Source organism: Phyllobates terribilis, unplaced genomic scaffold, assembly GCF_046119375.1.
Source record: "Phyllobates terribilis strain yellow unplaced genomic scaffold, ASM4611937v1 Scaffold_3__8_contigs__length_932513732, whole genome shotgun sequence".
Lineage (NCBI taxonomy): Eukaryota > Metazoa > Chordata > Amphibia > Anura > Dendrobatidae > Phyllobates > Phyllobates terribilis.
In genome coordinates this window covers 391057723-391073203 of record NW_027362763.1, presented here as the reverse complement: position 1 = coordinate 391073203, position 15481 = coordinate 391057723, and positions in this window count along the sequence as shown.

Genomic DNA, 15481 nt, shown 5'->3' with positions numbered 1-15481 from the left:
GCGCTGCAGATTCCAGCCCCCAGCTGCCTAGTTGTACCTGGCTGGACACAAAAATAGGGCGAAGCCCCACGTATTTTTTTTTTAATTATTTCATGAAATTCATGAAATAATTAAGAAAAAAAGGCCTTCCCTATATTGTTGTGTCCGGCCAGGTACAAATAGGCAGCTGGTGGTTGGGGGCAGCCCGTTCCTGCCTGCTGTACCTGGCTGGACACAAATATAGTGCGAAGCCCCACTTCAATTTTTTTAAATTATTTCAGGAAATTCATGAAATAATTTAAAAAAAATTGACGTGGGGCTTCGCACTATATTTGTGTCCAGTCAGGTGCAGCAGGCAGGAACGGGCTGCCCCCAACCACCAGCTGCCTATTTGTACCTGGCCGGACACAACAATATAGGGAAGCCCTTTTTTTCTTAATTATTTCATGAAATAATTTAAAGAAAATTGACGTGGGGCTTCGCCCTGTTTTTGAGTCCAGCCAGGTACAACTAGGCAGCTGGGGGCTGGAATCCGCAGTGCAGGGAGGCCCAAGCTTTCTGGGCCACCCCCGCTGCAAATTGCAGTCCGCAGCCACCCCGGAAAATGGCGCGTTCATAGAAGCGCCATCTTCTGGCGCTGTACCCAACTCATCCAGGGCCCTGATGCGTTGGCTCACTGGGTAATAAAGGGGTTAGGGCCAGCTTGGCATTATCAGCTGGCCCTAAGCCCGAAATTCATGGGGTCACGCCAATATTAGACATGACCACCATGAATTTCTAGTAAAGTATTTAAAAAAAACACAACACCCAGAAAAAAGTCCTTTAATTGAAATAAACACACAATTCTTTATTGTTCTAAATTAAACCATACTTACCATCACGCCCATTCCAGCTGAAGCCAACGATCTCCTGCAATAAAAGAAAAATAATAAAGCAACATCATCCTTACCTTTCCATGGTTCCCAGGACGGCTCCAGCTATGCTACATCGAGATGACAGGCTGGACCTGGAGAACGCTGCCCTCCAGCCTGTCATCCCGCAGACACTGAGAAGCGCAGGCATGCTTGCGCTCCACAGTGTCTCTCTGTGAGGGCATCCAGATGAGCCGAGTTAATGTCCAATGAACTCGGCTCACTTCATGCACGTCACTGACAGCGTGGGAAAATTCTCCTGCACTCAGCGCTTCAGCGTGGGAGAATTCTCACGCTGAAGCGCTGAGTGCAGGAGAATTTTCCCACGCTGTCAGTGACGTGCATGAGGTGAGCTGAGTTCATTGGACATGAGCTCACCTTATGCACGTCACTGACAGCGTGGGAGAATTCTCCTGCACTCAGCGCTTCAGCGTGGGAGAATTCTCACGCTGAAGCGCTGAGTGCAGGAGAATTTTCCCACGCTGTCAGTGACGTGCATGAGGTGAGCCGAGTTCATTAGACATGACCTCGGCTCATCTGGATGCCGTCACAGAGAGACGCTGAGGAGCGCAAGCATGCCTGCGCTTCTCAGTGTCCGCGGGATGACAGGCTGGATGGCAGCGTTCTGCTGCGGTCCAGCCTGTCATCTCGATGTAGCAGAGCTGAAGCTGTCGTGGGAACCATGGAAAGGTAAGGATGATGTTGCTTTATTATTTTTCTTTTATTGCAGGGGATCGTTGGCTTCAGCTAGAATGGGCGTGACGGTAAGTATGGTTTAATTTAGAACAATAAAGAATTGTGTCTTTATTTCAATTAAAGGACTTTATTCTGGGTGTTTGTGGGTTTTTTTAACTTTGACTATGGGGTTAGTAATGGGGGTGTCTTATAGACGCCTCTCCATTACTAACCTGGGCTTGATGTCAGCTGGCATTATAAGCTGACATCAACCCCAGCCCTATTACCCCACTGCCACCGCTACAGGGCAGTGGGAAGAGCGAGGCTAAGTGCCAGAATTGGCGCATCCTATGGATGTGCCATTTCTGGGGCGGCTGACGGCTGGTGTTTCTAGCCTGGGAGGGGGCCAATATTCATGGCACCCTTCCTGGGCTATTAATATCAGCCCCCAGCTGTCTGCCTAGCCTTTGCTAGCTATTAAAATAGGGGGGACCCCACGTCAATTTTTTGGGGGGTCCCCCATTTTAATAGCTAGTAAAGGCTAGGCATTCAGCTGGGGGCTGATATTAGTAGCCTGGGAAGCTCCGTGGGTATTACCCCCTTCCCAGGCTTCGAACATCTGCCCCAGCCGTCTGCTTAACCTCCGCTAGAGCCTAAAATTAAGGGGAACCCCACGCTAATTTTTTTTTAAATAAATCCTTTATTTTAACACTAAATGACAAGTACAGTAATCAACACTGTCACTGTACTTCATATATATGTGACTGACATGTTTCTATCTATCTAATCTATGTGTGATGCTCTATTCTGTCTGTTATAAATTGTCGGGTACCGCTGCTGAATTGCCGGCCGGCTTTTTTAAAGAGACGGTGCATGAAAACACTAATATTTTTTTTAATAAATCCTTTACACTAAATGGCAAGTACAGTAATCAACACTGTCACTGTACTTCTTATATATGTGACTGACATGTTTCTATCTATCTAATTTATGTGTGATTCTCTATTCCTTCTATTCTAAATTGTCGGGTACCGCTGTTGAATTGCCGGCCGGCTTTTTTAAAGAGACGGTGCATGAAAACACTAATATTTTTTTTTATAAATCCTTTACACTAAATGACAAGTACAGTAATCAACACTGTCACTGTACTTCTTATATATGTGACTGACATGTTTCTATCTATCTAATCTATGTGTGAAGCTCTATTCTTTCGGTTCTAAATTGTCGGGTACCTGTGTACGCCGCTGCTGAATTGCCTTCTTTTCATGTTTCACTGTGAGCACTGTTCCCATCGATTTGGGCAATCACTCTAATGCCACTACCACCATGGCTGTGGCATTACAGTGAGTGGCAGACAATCCCTGCATGATTGGTGCTCTAAATAGCGCCAGACATGCAGGACATGCTTTTGGTGCACGAACAGTTATCGAACATAACCTCGAACAGCCGAATTTTTTGCAAATCGTTCGGGTTCGTCGAACAACTCGAACACCGCCCAAAACAGCTCGAATTTGAGATTGGCGAACAGTTCGAGTAGAACAACGCTCATCTCTAGTTATGGGGCTCTTGAGCAGGGAAGAAGGGTTATCGCTCAGAATCAAATCCTCTGGTGGGCAAAATGTTTTTCAATCTGAAACAGCTTCTCAGTGAGAGTTGTATTTCACCACAGCCATATTCTTTAGCTCGGTGAAAGGACTGGCATAGAGGGAAACCATATCTACCCCGCTGTCATTTCTCCGTCACCATGTTCCGCCCATTTTCACACACGACCATGCCCGGCTGTATGTTCAGCGGTGAGAGCCACAGATCAGGCTGCTGTGTTACAGCTTTCAACAACTCTGCAGTGCTGGGCGGTTTGTCAATTAAGCATTAAGCATGTTATCTTCAGCACAACCTGTTGCCGCTTGACCAAGGCAGTGCTGCAGTGCTGTCAGCTTGTGACTGATGTGGTTATTTCGGAGATGGAGAAGGAGGTGCATGAGCTGAACAATGTGATTACATTGTGGTTAAATTGGTGACCCTGTTTTTTATACTAAAGAAAGATCCTATTGTTTGTTTTTTTAAGACAAATGCATTCACCAGGTAATGTTATTTTAACATTTTACAACCTATCTGGCAATGTGGTGTGTGACACATCATCAGACACATCCTGTTTTATTTATGATGAAGGGACTCTGAAAGTCATAAAGCCTATTTTTATAGGGAAATCAGACGGCCCTTACTATTCTTCAAAGGCCAGTAGTCGGCCCTAGCTATTGTTAGAGAGCCATCAGCCGGCTATGCTTTGCTGTTCCCATTATTAACAAGTGGGTCTCCTATACTGTTATTGCGTACCCAGTGACTATAAGGGCTGCCAAAAATTTGGACGCAACCCAATACCTCTTTGAAGAGACATAGAGGAGGGTCTCAGTAAAGAAAAATGTTCCCATTATAAAAGAGCAGGTCTCCTATAGTGGTAATGCCCATGCTGTGACTGCAAGGGCTGCCAAAATTTGGGAAAAAACCCACTAAGAATTTAAAGACATACAGAGCAGGGCCACAGTAACAAGATACGACATGTTCCCATTAGAAAGGAGAGAGTCTGCTATACAGTTATAGGGTATGCAGTGAGTCCAACGGCTGACCAATTTTAGGAAAAACCCCACTAAGAATTTAAAGAAACACAGAGCAGGGCCACAGTAACAAGGTACGACATGTTCCCATTAGAAAGGAGAGAGTCTGCTATACAGTTATATGGTATGCAGAGAGTCCAACGGCTGACCAATTTTAGTAAAAACCCCACTAAGAATTTAAAGACACACAGAGCAGGGCCACAGGAACAAGGTACGACATGTTTCCATTAGAAAGGAGAGGGTATGCTATACAGTTATAGGGTATGCAGTGAGTCCAACGGCTGACGAATTTTAGGAAAAACCCCACTAAGAATTTAAAGACACACAGAACAGGGCCACAGTAACAAGATACGACATGTTCCCATTAGAAAGGAGAGAGTCTGCTATACAGTTATAGGGTATGTAGTGAGTCCAACGGCTGACCAATTTTAGGAAAAACCCCACTAACAATTTAAAGACAAACAGAGCAGGGCCACAGTAACAAGGTACGACATGTTCCCATTAGAAAGGAGAGAGTCTGCTATACAGTTATAAGGTATGCAGTGAGTCCAACGGCTGACCAATTTTAGGAAAAACCCCACTAAGAAATTAAAGACACACAGAGCAGGGCCACAGTAACAATGTACGACATGATCCCATTAGAAAGGAGAGAGTCTACTATACAGTTATAGGGTATACAGTGAGTCCAACGGCTGACCAATTTTAGGAAAATCCCCACTAAGAATTTAAAGACACACAGAGCAGGGCCACAGTAACAAGGTACGACATGTTCCCATTAGAAAGGAAAGGGACTGCTATACAGTTATAGGGTATGCAGTGAGTCCAACGGCTGAACAATTTTAGGAAAAACCCCACTAAGAATTTAAAGACACACAGAGCAGGGCCACAGTAACAAGGTACGACATGTTCCCATTAGAATAGAGAGAGTCTGCTATACTGTTATAGGGTATGCAGTGAGTCCAACGGCTGACCAATTTTAGGAAAAACCCCACTAAGAATTTAAAGACACACGGAGCAGGGCCGCAGTAACAAGGTACGACATGTTCCCATTAGAAAGGAGAGAGTCTGCTATACAGTTATAGTGTATGCAGTGAGCCCAACGGCTGACCAATTTTAGGAAAAAAGCCACTAAGAATTTAAAGACACACGGAGCAGGGCCACAGTAACAAGGTACGACATGATCCCATTAGAAAGGAGAGAGTCTGCTATACAGTTATAGTGTATGCAGTGAGCCCAACGGCTGACCAATTTTAGGAAAAAACCCACTAAGAATTTAAAGACACACGGAGCAGGGCCTCAGTAACAAGGTACGACATGATCCCATTAGAAAGGAGAGGGTCTGCTATACAGTTATAGGGTATGCAGTGAGTACAAGGGCTGACCAATTTTAGGAAAATCCCCACTAAGAAATTAAAGGCACACAGAGCAGGGCCACAGTAACAAGGTACGACATGTTCCCATTAGAAAGGAGAGAGTCTGCTATACAGTTATAAGGTATGCAGTGAGTCCAACGGCTGACGAATTTTAGGAAAAACCCCTCTAAGAAATTAAAGGCACACAGAGCAGGGCCACAGTAATAAGGTACGACATGTTCCCATTAGAAAGGAGAGGGTCTGCTATAGAGTTATAGGGTATGCAGTGAGTCCAACGGCTGACCAATTTTAGGAAAAACCCCACTAAGAATTTAACGACACACAGAGCAGGGCCACAGTAACAAGATACGACATGTTCCCATTAGAAAGGAGAGAGTCTGCTATACAGTTATAGGGTATGCATTGAGTCCAACGGCTGACCAATTTTAGGAAAAACCCCACTAAGAATTTAAAGACACATAGAGCAGGGCCACAGTAGCAAGGTACGACATGTTCCCATTAGAAAGGAGAGAGTCTGCTATACTGTTATAGGGTATGCAGTGAGTCCAGCGGCTGACCAATTTTAGGAAAAACCCCACTAAGATTTTAAAGACACACGAAGCAGGGCCACAGTAACAAGGTACGACATGTTCCCATTAGAAAGGAGAGAGTCTGCTATACAGTTATAGGGTATGTAGTGAGTTCAACGGCTGACCAATTTTAGGAAAAACCCCACTGACAATTTAAAGACACATAGAGCAGGGCCACAGTAATGACAAATTCCCATTAGAAAGGAACGAATCTCCCATAGTGTTGGCCTATGCAGTGAATGCAAGGGCTGCGAAAAATTTGGAGGCACTTCAATGACCCTTGGAAGAGATGTGGAGGAGGGCCTCATAAAAAAATGTTCCCATTAGAAAGGAGCCGGCCTCCTATACTTGTAATGCCCATGCATTAAGTGTATGGGCTGACAAATATTTACCCCTAGGGGGTATACATGAACAAACTGTATAAAAAAAATTTTTTACGCCCATCATAAACACCCTTTAAAAAAATGATGTGGGTGTTGCATCACGGACCACGGTCACCCTGATGATATGGTGGTGGAAGATGAGGAGAATGAGGAGGACAAGAGCAAATAGCCAAAATCAGGAAGCGTATACCCATGTGTGGGTGTGAAAAGGTGCATGGGAATACAACCCCCAAGAAAAGACACTGGATTTGAGTTTATATTACGCTGCTATCATTCGGTGGTGTTGAGAAGTCTGGCCCAATCCAGCCCTTGTTCATTTTTGTAAGAGTCAGCCTGTCAGCATTTTCAGTTGACAGGCGGATGCGCTTATCAGTTATAATTCCACCAGCGGCACTAAAAACCCGCTCTGATAAAACGCTGGTGGCAGGGCAGGCCAGGACCTCCAAGGCATAGAGAGCCAGTTCATTCCATGCATCCAGCTTGGATACCCAATAATTATAAGGCACAGCGGAATCATGGAGGACGTTGGTACGGTCAGTAAGGTACTCTATCAGCATCTTCTCAAACTTTGCACTCCTTGTGAGAGTACCCCGCGCCTCAGGGCCTGTGCGATGGGAGTGTATGAGAAAACTCCCAGAACTTTGACAGTGTTCCCCTGACTCTGCTGGATTGAAGTTGTGTCTCTCTCGTCTGACATCCATGTCCACTCCTGAGGTCTTATGTGTGGAGTCTGAACTGAATACCGACGGCCTTGTTGATGCTGGTAGTCAACAACTGACCTCTTCTGCTCACAAATCCTTCCCAACATCTGCAATGTAGAGTTCCAACGCGTGGGGACATCACACACCAGTCTGTGAACCGGAAGCTGCAAACGCTGCTGAAGCAAGGCAAGGGCAGAGGAAGCTGTAGCTGACTTTCTAAAATGGGCACACAGGCGGCGTACTTTAACAAGCAGATCCGGCAGCTTCGGGTAGGATTTGAGAAACCGCTGAACCACGAGGTTAAGCACATGGGCCAGGCATGGTACGTGTGTGAGATTGCCTCGCCTCAGAGCCGCCACCAGGTTCCGGCCATTGTCACACATGACCATGCCTGGCTGTAGGTTCAGTGGTGTGAGCCACAGATCTCCCTGCTCTTTCAGAGCTGTCCACAACTCTTCAGCATTGTGCGGTTTTTCAGATAAGCATATTAGCTTCAGCACAGCCTGTTGACGCTTGGCCGAGGCAGTGCTGCAGTGCTTCCAGCTTGTGACTGATGTGGTCATTTCAGAGATGGAGGCTGAAGAGGAGGAGGAGGCTGAGGAGGATGAGGTGCAGGAGCTGTAGACTGCGGGGGCAGCCCTGATTGACCTAGGGCCCGCAATCCTTGGCGTCGGGAGGATATGTTCTGTTCTAAGGTCCGACAGGGTCCCGGCTTCCACTATGTTAACCCAGTGTGCCATCAGCAAGATGTACCGTCCCTGCCCACAAGCACTTGTCCACTTGTCCATGTTTAGGTGGACTTTACCAGTAACTGCGTTGTTGAGAGCACGGCTAATGTTTTGGGACACGTGCTTGTGTAATGCGGGGACGGCACACCGGGAGAAATAGTGGCGGCTGGGGACGGAGTACTGAGGGACAGCCGTCGCCATCAGGTTGCGGAATGCTTCCATCTCCACGAGCCTAAAAGGCAACATTTTGAGCGCAAGCAGTCATGAAATATGAGAATTTAGTAGTGTGGCCTGTGGGGCGTTGGCTGCATATTTGCGCTTGCGTTCCAAGGACTGGGGTATGGACAACTGAACGCTGCGCTGGGACAAGGACATGGACATGCTTCCTGATGCTGCTGCTTGAGAGTGTGCAACGACAGGTGCAGGGCAGGAGGCATCTTTGCATGCACCATGAACAGGGGATTGGCTTGCATGCACAACAGTGGATGAAGCAATGGTGCCACCCGCAGACACTGTTCCTGTACCCTGGGGTTCGGCCCACAAAGTCGGGTGCTTTGCTGCCATGTGCCTGATCATGCTGGTGGTGGTCAGGCTGCTAGTTTTGCCACCCCTGCTGATGCTGGCCTAGCAGGTGGTGCAAATGGCCTTTTTGGGGTTATCGGCAGAGTCTTTAAAAAACAACCAGACTCGTGAAGACCTAACAGTTGTACTGGCAACTTCCTTCGTGTTGGTGTTACGGGGAACGGTTGCTTGCCTTCTGTCTGCGGCCACCACACTGCTTCTTCCTGCCTGTTGGGGTGCTTGGCCTCCCTCCCCCTGTGTGCTGCTGTCCTCGCTCTGCATGTCCTCCTGCCAGGTTGGGTCAGTTACTACATCATCCACCACCTCGTCTTCCACTTCCGCACCCTGGTCCTCTTCCTGACTTTCTGGCAATTGTGTCTCATCATCGTCCACCTCTTGTGACACTTTCCCACCGTCGCCTTCGTGTGACCATGGCTGCTCAAACATTTGGGCATCGCTACACGCGATCTCCTCTTGCCCCGCTTCAAGTGGACAGGGCGAGAGGCCCGAATCTATAAATGGAAAAGTGAATAGCTCTTCAGAGTGTCCAAGTGTGGGATCAGTTGTCTCTGGGTACTCGGCATGGTGGGAGGAAGGAGGATCAGGGTGAGGAATATGCGGTCCAGACTCACGGCTACTGATATTTCACCATGTGGAAGACAGGGTGGTGGCTAAATGACTGGAAGCATTATCCGCTATCCAACCAACAACCTTTTGACACTGCTCTGGGTTCAATAGTGGTGTGCTGCGGTCCCCTAGAAATTGGGACAGGAAGGTCAGGCGAGAAGATATGGGTGTTTGTTGTGGCACAATTTCGGCTTGCCCACTGGCTTGTCCTCGGCCTCTGCATGCACCATTACCATCACGTCCAGTTCCCCATCCCTTGCCACGTGCCTTGCCCATTTTAAATGGAGGACAGTATCTTCCACGCCCACTACAAGTGACTGAGTTTGGAGCGAACTTATATGTGATCTGTGTGATAGAGAAAATAGAGTTTTAAATACCTGGCCTGTAGGTAAGTAGTTTGAACAGCAAACTGCGGTGAATTGCTTCAGTGACATACTAAAGGAAATTTTTAATGGAGGCCAGAAATGGCAGTATTTTCTGACAATGTATATGTGATCCGTTTGACAAAGAAAACAGAGTTTTAAATACCTGGTCTGTAGGTAAGTAGTTTGAACAGCAAACTGCGGTGAATTGCTTCAATGACACACTAAAGGTAATTTTTAATGGAGGCCAGAAATGGCAGTATTTTCATACAACGTATATGTGATCCGTTTGACGGAGAAAACAATTTTAAATAGCTGGATTTCTAGCGCTCTAATAAGGAAAGGACCTGGCTGTATTCTGCAGTGCCAACAAGCAAATGGTGCAGAAAAACTGTGTTCTCTGGATTGCTTTTTAAGCAAATAATGAGGATTAAGATCCAAAGAAAAGTATTCCTGGTCCCTGAGACCTGGGCCTATTTCTAGAAATATCTAACAGCAGCAGAAGGCAGAATTGGAATGGAGCCTCTTGTGCTATATGCATTGCAGTCTGATATATACACTCCCTGCCTATACACCCTGCCTGCCTGATATCTCTGCAGATGGATTAGTCCTCAGAAGGACTGTTTGTTAAGATGGATATGTGTAATGTACGTTTTTTCTCACTACACTACCTAATACACGATGAAATCTGTCCCTGACGCAGCAGCAGCTCTCCCTACACTGTCTGATCCGGAGTGACTGTGACGAGCATGGCGGTGCCAGGTCTGATATAGACCTGATGACACTGTGCGGTCAGCCAATCACTGTAATGCCACAACCAACGGCATTACAGTGCATGGCAGGCAATCCCTGCATGTTCATTGGCTCTCTAAAGAGCGCCAAAGCAGTAGCGAGCATGCTCGCTCATCAATATAGATTAGTTTTTTAAATATGTAAGGAGATGTATGCACTTGTAATTTCACAGAAAACTTGATAGTTCAAACAATTAAATGTTGTTTTCAGTTTAAACTTCCAAGGATATTGTGAACTGTATTTCATCCAAGACGTTGACACATTTTGTAGGCACTGGCTTCCAACATTCTCTGAACCCATGTCAAAGCCTCTTTCCCCAGCCAACAAAGCATCTGTGCTCTGAAAATGAAAAGTACTAGTAAAATATGAAATGTTTTATTCATGTATGTTCACTAACAGAACAAAATTCATCATGTAATTACATATTATCAATATATTCCACATGTTTTTAGCCTCATTGTGCAATTTGTCTATGACCACATAATTCTGTTAACATAATGCATAGTTTAATTAGTATAGTAGCACTATCATGTGCAATTACTAATGAAATATAGGCAGTGCTGATAGACATGTGAAAGTCCTTCCCTAAATAATTAGTGTATCTATGTATGTACAGTGTATATGTAATGCAGGTGTCAGAATGCAACCCGCAGTCACAAAATGAGGGTAGTCAAATAGCTATAAATAACAATTTATATATGTGTATATATTAAACAAAGCTGACAGGGATTGCAACAGGGATTAGTAATGAGAACAATATCACAATAGCAATAACAATAGCAATAACACACAATACATCACAATAGCAATAGCAATAAAATCCTTCTCTAAATTACTGTATCTAGCCCAAATATGGGATTAATCACTGAAGTCCATCGGTTCTGCAAATGGCCCTAACGGGGGTCTCCGGTTATTCCCGCTAGGCCTTTAAGTCTTTTTCTGACAAAGTCAATTAGATCCCGTTTAGCTTGCTCCACCTCACTCGGCCCCCTCCCAACCTGATACCCTAAACCCGATTGCTCCCGGTACCGTGAGGGAGCTGTTGAAGTGACAGCCTTGTTCAGTGAAGACACTCGTCGGCTTTTGCTGACGTGATCTCTCCAGCACGACTCGTTTCTATCCTTGTACATTTCCTTAATGTTGTATCCAAGTCCCGGTCCTCTTCCATAGTCGTGACACCCGAGGGACCGCTATGCTGAATTCTGCACTCGTTCACCGGCAGCCACCTCTCTTGCCTTACGGGTCTCTCACCCCGGTCTCTCTCGCTGGTTCCTTCAGCGCGTCTGGCCTGCGTCACGTCTCTCCTTGTGTCTGGCGCCAAAATAACCTCAGGCACTGCATGCACGATTGTTAAATTTTGAAATTCTCTGCTGGAGGTCACCTGACCGGGTCCAGCGTCCAAACTTGAAATGCTCAACAGATGGCGCTCTTTCTCCTTATTACATACATCTTGCACTGATTCTCTGAAAGACTTTTCTCCTTCTATTACATATACACTGCTCAAAAAAATAAAGGGAACACTTAAACAACAGAATATAACTCCAAGTAAATCAAACTTCTGTGAAATCAAACTGTCCTCTTAGGAAGCAACACTGATTGACAATCAATTTCACATGCTGTTGTGCAAATGGAATAGACAATAGATGGAAATCATTGGCAATTATCAAGACACACTCAATAAAGTAGTGTTTCTGCAGGTGGGGACCACAGACCACATCTCAGTACCAATGCTTTCTGGCTGATGTTTTGGTCACTTTTGAATGTTGGTTTTGCTTTCACACTCGTGGTAGCATGAGACGGACTCTACAACCCACAGAAGTTGCTCATGTAGTGCAGCTCATCCAGGATGGCATATCAATGCGAGCTGTGGCAAGAAGGTTTGCTGTGTCAACGTAGTGTCCAGAGGCTGGAGGCCGTTCCCCAGACCTGAATCCGATTGAGCACATCTGGGACATCATGTCTCGCTCCATCCACCAACATCACATTGCACACAGACTGTCCAGAAGTTGGCGGATGCTTTATTCCAGGTCTGGGAGGAGATCCCACAGGAGACAATCCGCAACCTCATCTGGAGCATGCCCAGGCGTTGTAGGGAGGTCATACAAGCAGGTGGAGGCCACACACAATACTGAGCCTCATTTTGACTTGTTTTAAGGACATTCCATCAAAGTTGGATCAGCCTGTAGTGTGTTTTTCCACTTTAATTTTGGGAGTGACTCCAAATCCAGGCCTCCATTGGTTAATAAATTTGATTTCCATTGATGATTTTTTTTTGATTTTGTTGTCAGCACATTAAATTTTATACAGAACAAAGTATTCAATGAGAATATTTCATTCATTCAGATCTAGGATGTGTTATTTGAGTGTTCCCTTTATTTTTTTTGAGCAGTGTATATATACAGTGCTCAGCATGAATGAGTACACCCCCTTTGAAAAGTAAGATTTTATTGAATATCTCAAAATTTTGACATGATTAAGTTCCGTAGAACATTTTTTAAACCCATAACATGAAAATAAGATTAATAATCTAATTTCATTACAATAAGGTCAGTTTTACTCAAATTAGTTGATGCAAAAATGAAAATACCCCATATCAAATCTACTATATCTAGTATTTTCTGTGCCCTTCATGGTTTTTAGGGCTCGCTCACACTGGCGTTTAACACGGCCGAGTGCTCTCCGATGTTTTAGATCTGCACTGCCCCATAGTAGAACACTGGGCCAAGTGCCTGTTTAAGGACAGCACAAAGTCTTCTTGCCATGGAATGAAGAAGTTGCTGCCATATTGCAATATCTATCTTTTTCCATTGTTCAAGAGCAACCTCCTTTAGAGCCTGGCTGTTTGATGAAGAGTGACGCCCAAAGTGATGGTAACATCTTCTCTTAAATATAGAGCAGTATGTCTGTGAATTCTTTATACGAGCAATGAAATGTTGCTCCCTGACACCAGGAGCACTCATGCAGCCCTACGTAAGGACACCACCTCTACCATGTTTCACTGTAGTAACCAGGCATTTTTATTTGTACGCCTCCCCTTTGCAACACCAACACCATATAGTTTTGAAGCCATTAATTCCAAAAACATTTATCTTGGTCTCATCACTCCAGAATATAGACTCAAAGGTGAGGAGTACAAAGAAAAATGCATGGTGCCTACAGTGAAGCATGGTGGTGGCCGTATCTTCATATGTACAGGAGCTACATTTCATTGATATAATCTTAAATTCACAGATGTACTGCTCTATATTGAAAGAGAAGAAGTTACCATCATTCCATGATCTTGGTAAACGTGCACTTTTACAACATGACAATGATACAAAACACACATATGTTGCATTTCTTGAAGAAGAATAGAATGAAAGTGATTCAGCGGCTAATTATGTCTCCTGATCTGAACCCAATTGAAACAACTAAATGGAATTCTGAAGAGACAATTTGAGCATCACTTTCTATGCAGCATCCAGGATCTAAGAGAGGTCATTCTTGAAAAATGTAAAAAGTTAGATGTCGCAATATGTTGGCAATTTGCTTATTCCATGTCTAGAAGACTTAGTCATGTCCTTAGAAATCATGGAAGTCATTCAAAATACTAGATATACTACATTTTAATGTAAGGTGTATTCATTTTTGCATCAACTAGTTTGAGTAAGACAATTTTGTAAAGAAAGTTATATTTTTAAAGACGCACTCCCATCAAAATCGTTATGCAATTAATATATTGCAATCATCATATTAAATAGCACTGTGGACTTACAATTGCTCATTTTGACTTTCTACCCAGCTAATTCTTCTATTTTCCATTCCCTGTAGAACAGTCAATTTTGTTTGCACAAGTCATGAGAAGCTGCAAAAGTCTATGGCAGGAGGGAGGAGCAGCTGGGTCAGGAGTTGAAGAAGGGAAAAATAAATGCAGAGACAAGAGACTTCCTGTTTCTACATAGACCAGAGAATAGAAATTAAAAGAATTACAGTGGATATGGAAAGTATTCAGACGCCTTTAAATTTTTCACTCTTTGTTTCATTGCAGCCATTTGGTAAATTATAAAAAGTTCATTTTTTTTCACTGGGTAGAAAGGCAAAATGAGCAATTGTAAGTACACAGTGCTATATAATATGATGATTGGAATACATTACTTTCATGTTAAAAAAATGTTCTATGAAACTCAGTCTTGTCAAAAGTTTGGAAATTGTCCTTGTGTTGAGCGAGATATTGATTAAAATCTTACTTTTAAAAGGGAGTGTACTCATTTATGATGAGCACTGTATCTCTCTCTCTCTCTATAAATCATGACCTTGCTATTGTGCTTTGTGTTCTTGTTCTTTACAATAAATGCTTTCTATACCTTTTTTGAAGATGGTTTTCATATTTCACTTAGATACTATAACTGATTTTTTTATACTTATGAGTGCGAATTGTAAGATCCGTAGGGCAAACCCTGTAAGAAACCTTTATATAATGTTATAGATTTAGAAAAAAAAGTGATTTTAACATGTCAATATGTTTAAGCTTTCTTCTACATGAATGTTTAATTTCAACACACCCTCAAAAATTGCAATCCTATTATAGCTGCGTATGAATAACCATTCACAAGTTCCTGTTTTACCTGCAGGTGGCACTGTGTGCACTTCTGAGTTGAAGCTCAGGTTGAACATTTGCTGAATACAGAATGTAAGGGATCATCTACAAACATTACAGATTGCATATGAACCACATGCCATGTAAGTCTGCAGTAGTAACGACCACATGGTTGAGTAAAGAATCATATGCAACATCAGCACCATATTGCATTCTACTCAAGAGTAATAGCCACTTATTACATTTTTAGAGCTTCTGCCAAAATTATTTTTACATGTGAAACTCTTAAGGCTGTGTTTCCACAATGAGCATTTGATAAGTTTTTGATGTTGCAGATTTTTTGTAGTATTTTTGCACCTATTGCTGAATTTGGATTATCTGTCCCTAGAAAACTATTAATTTTTTTTTGTTTAGAGTGAGCGTTTACTCGAAACATCTTACACGTCTCTGTGACAATACTTAAAGGATTTGTTGACTTTTCACAAAACCTCAGTCCCACGGCTGCTGCTGTTTGTTTGTTTTTTTAAAAAAAACATCTCTGCTTTATTCACCTTCCTCAGTTCCAGCACCAGGGTCTGCACCACTGCTCCCAAAGTCTCTATTTACAGAGTTTTAAAAGGGTCTTCTGGTTT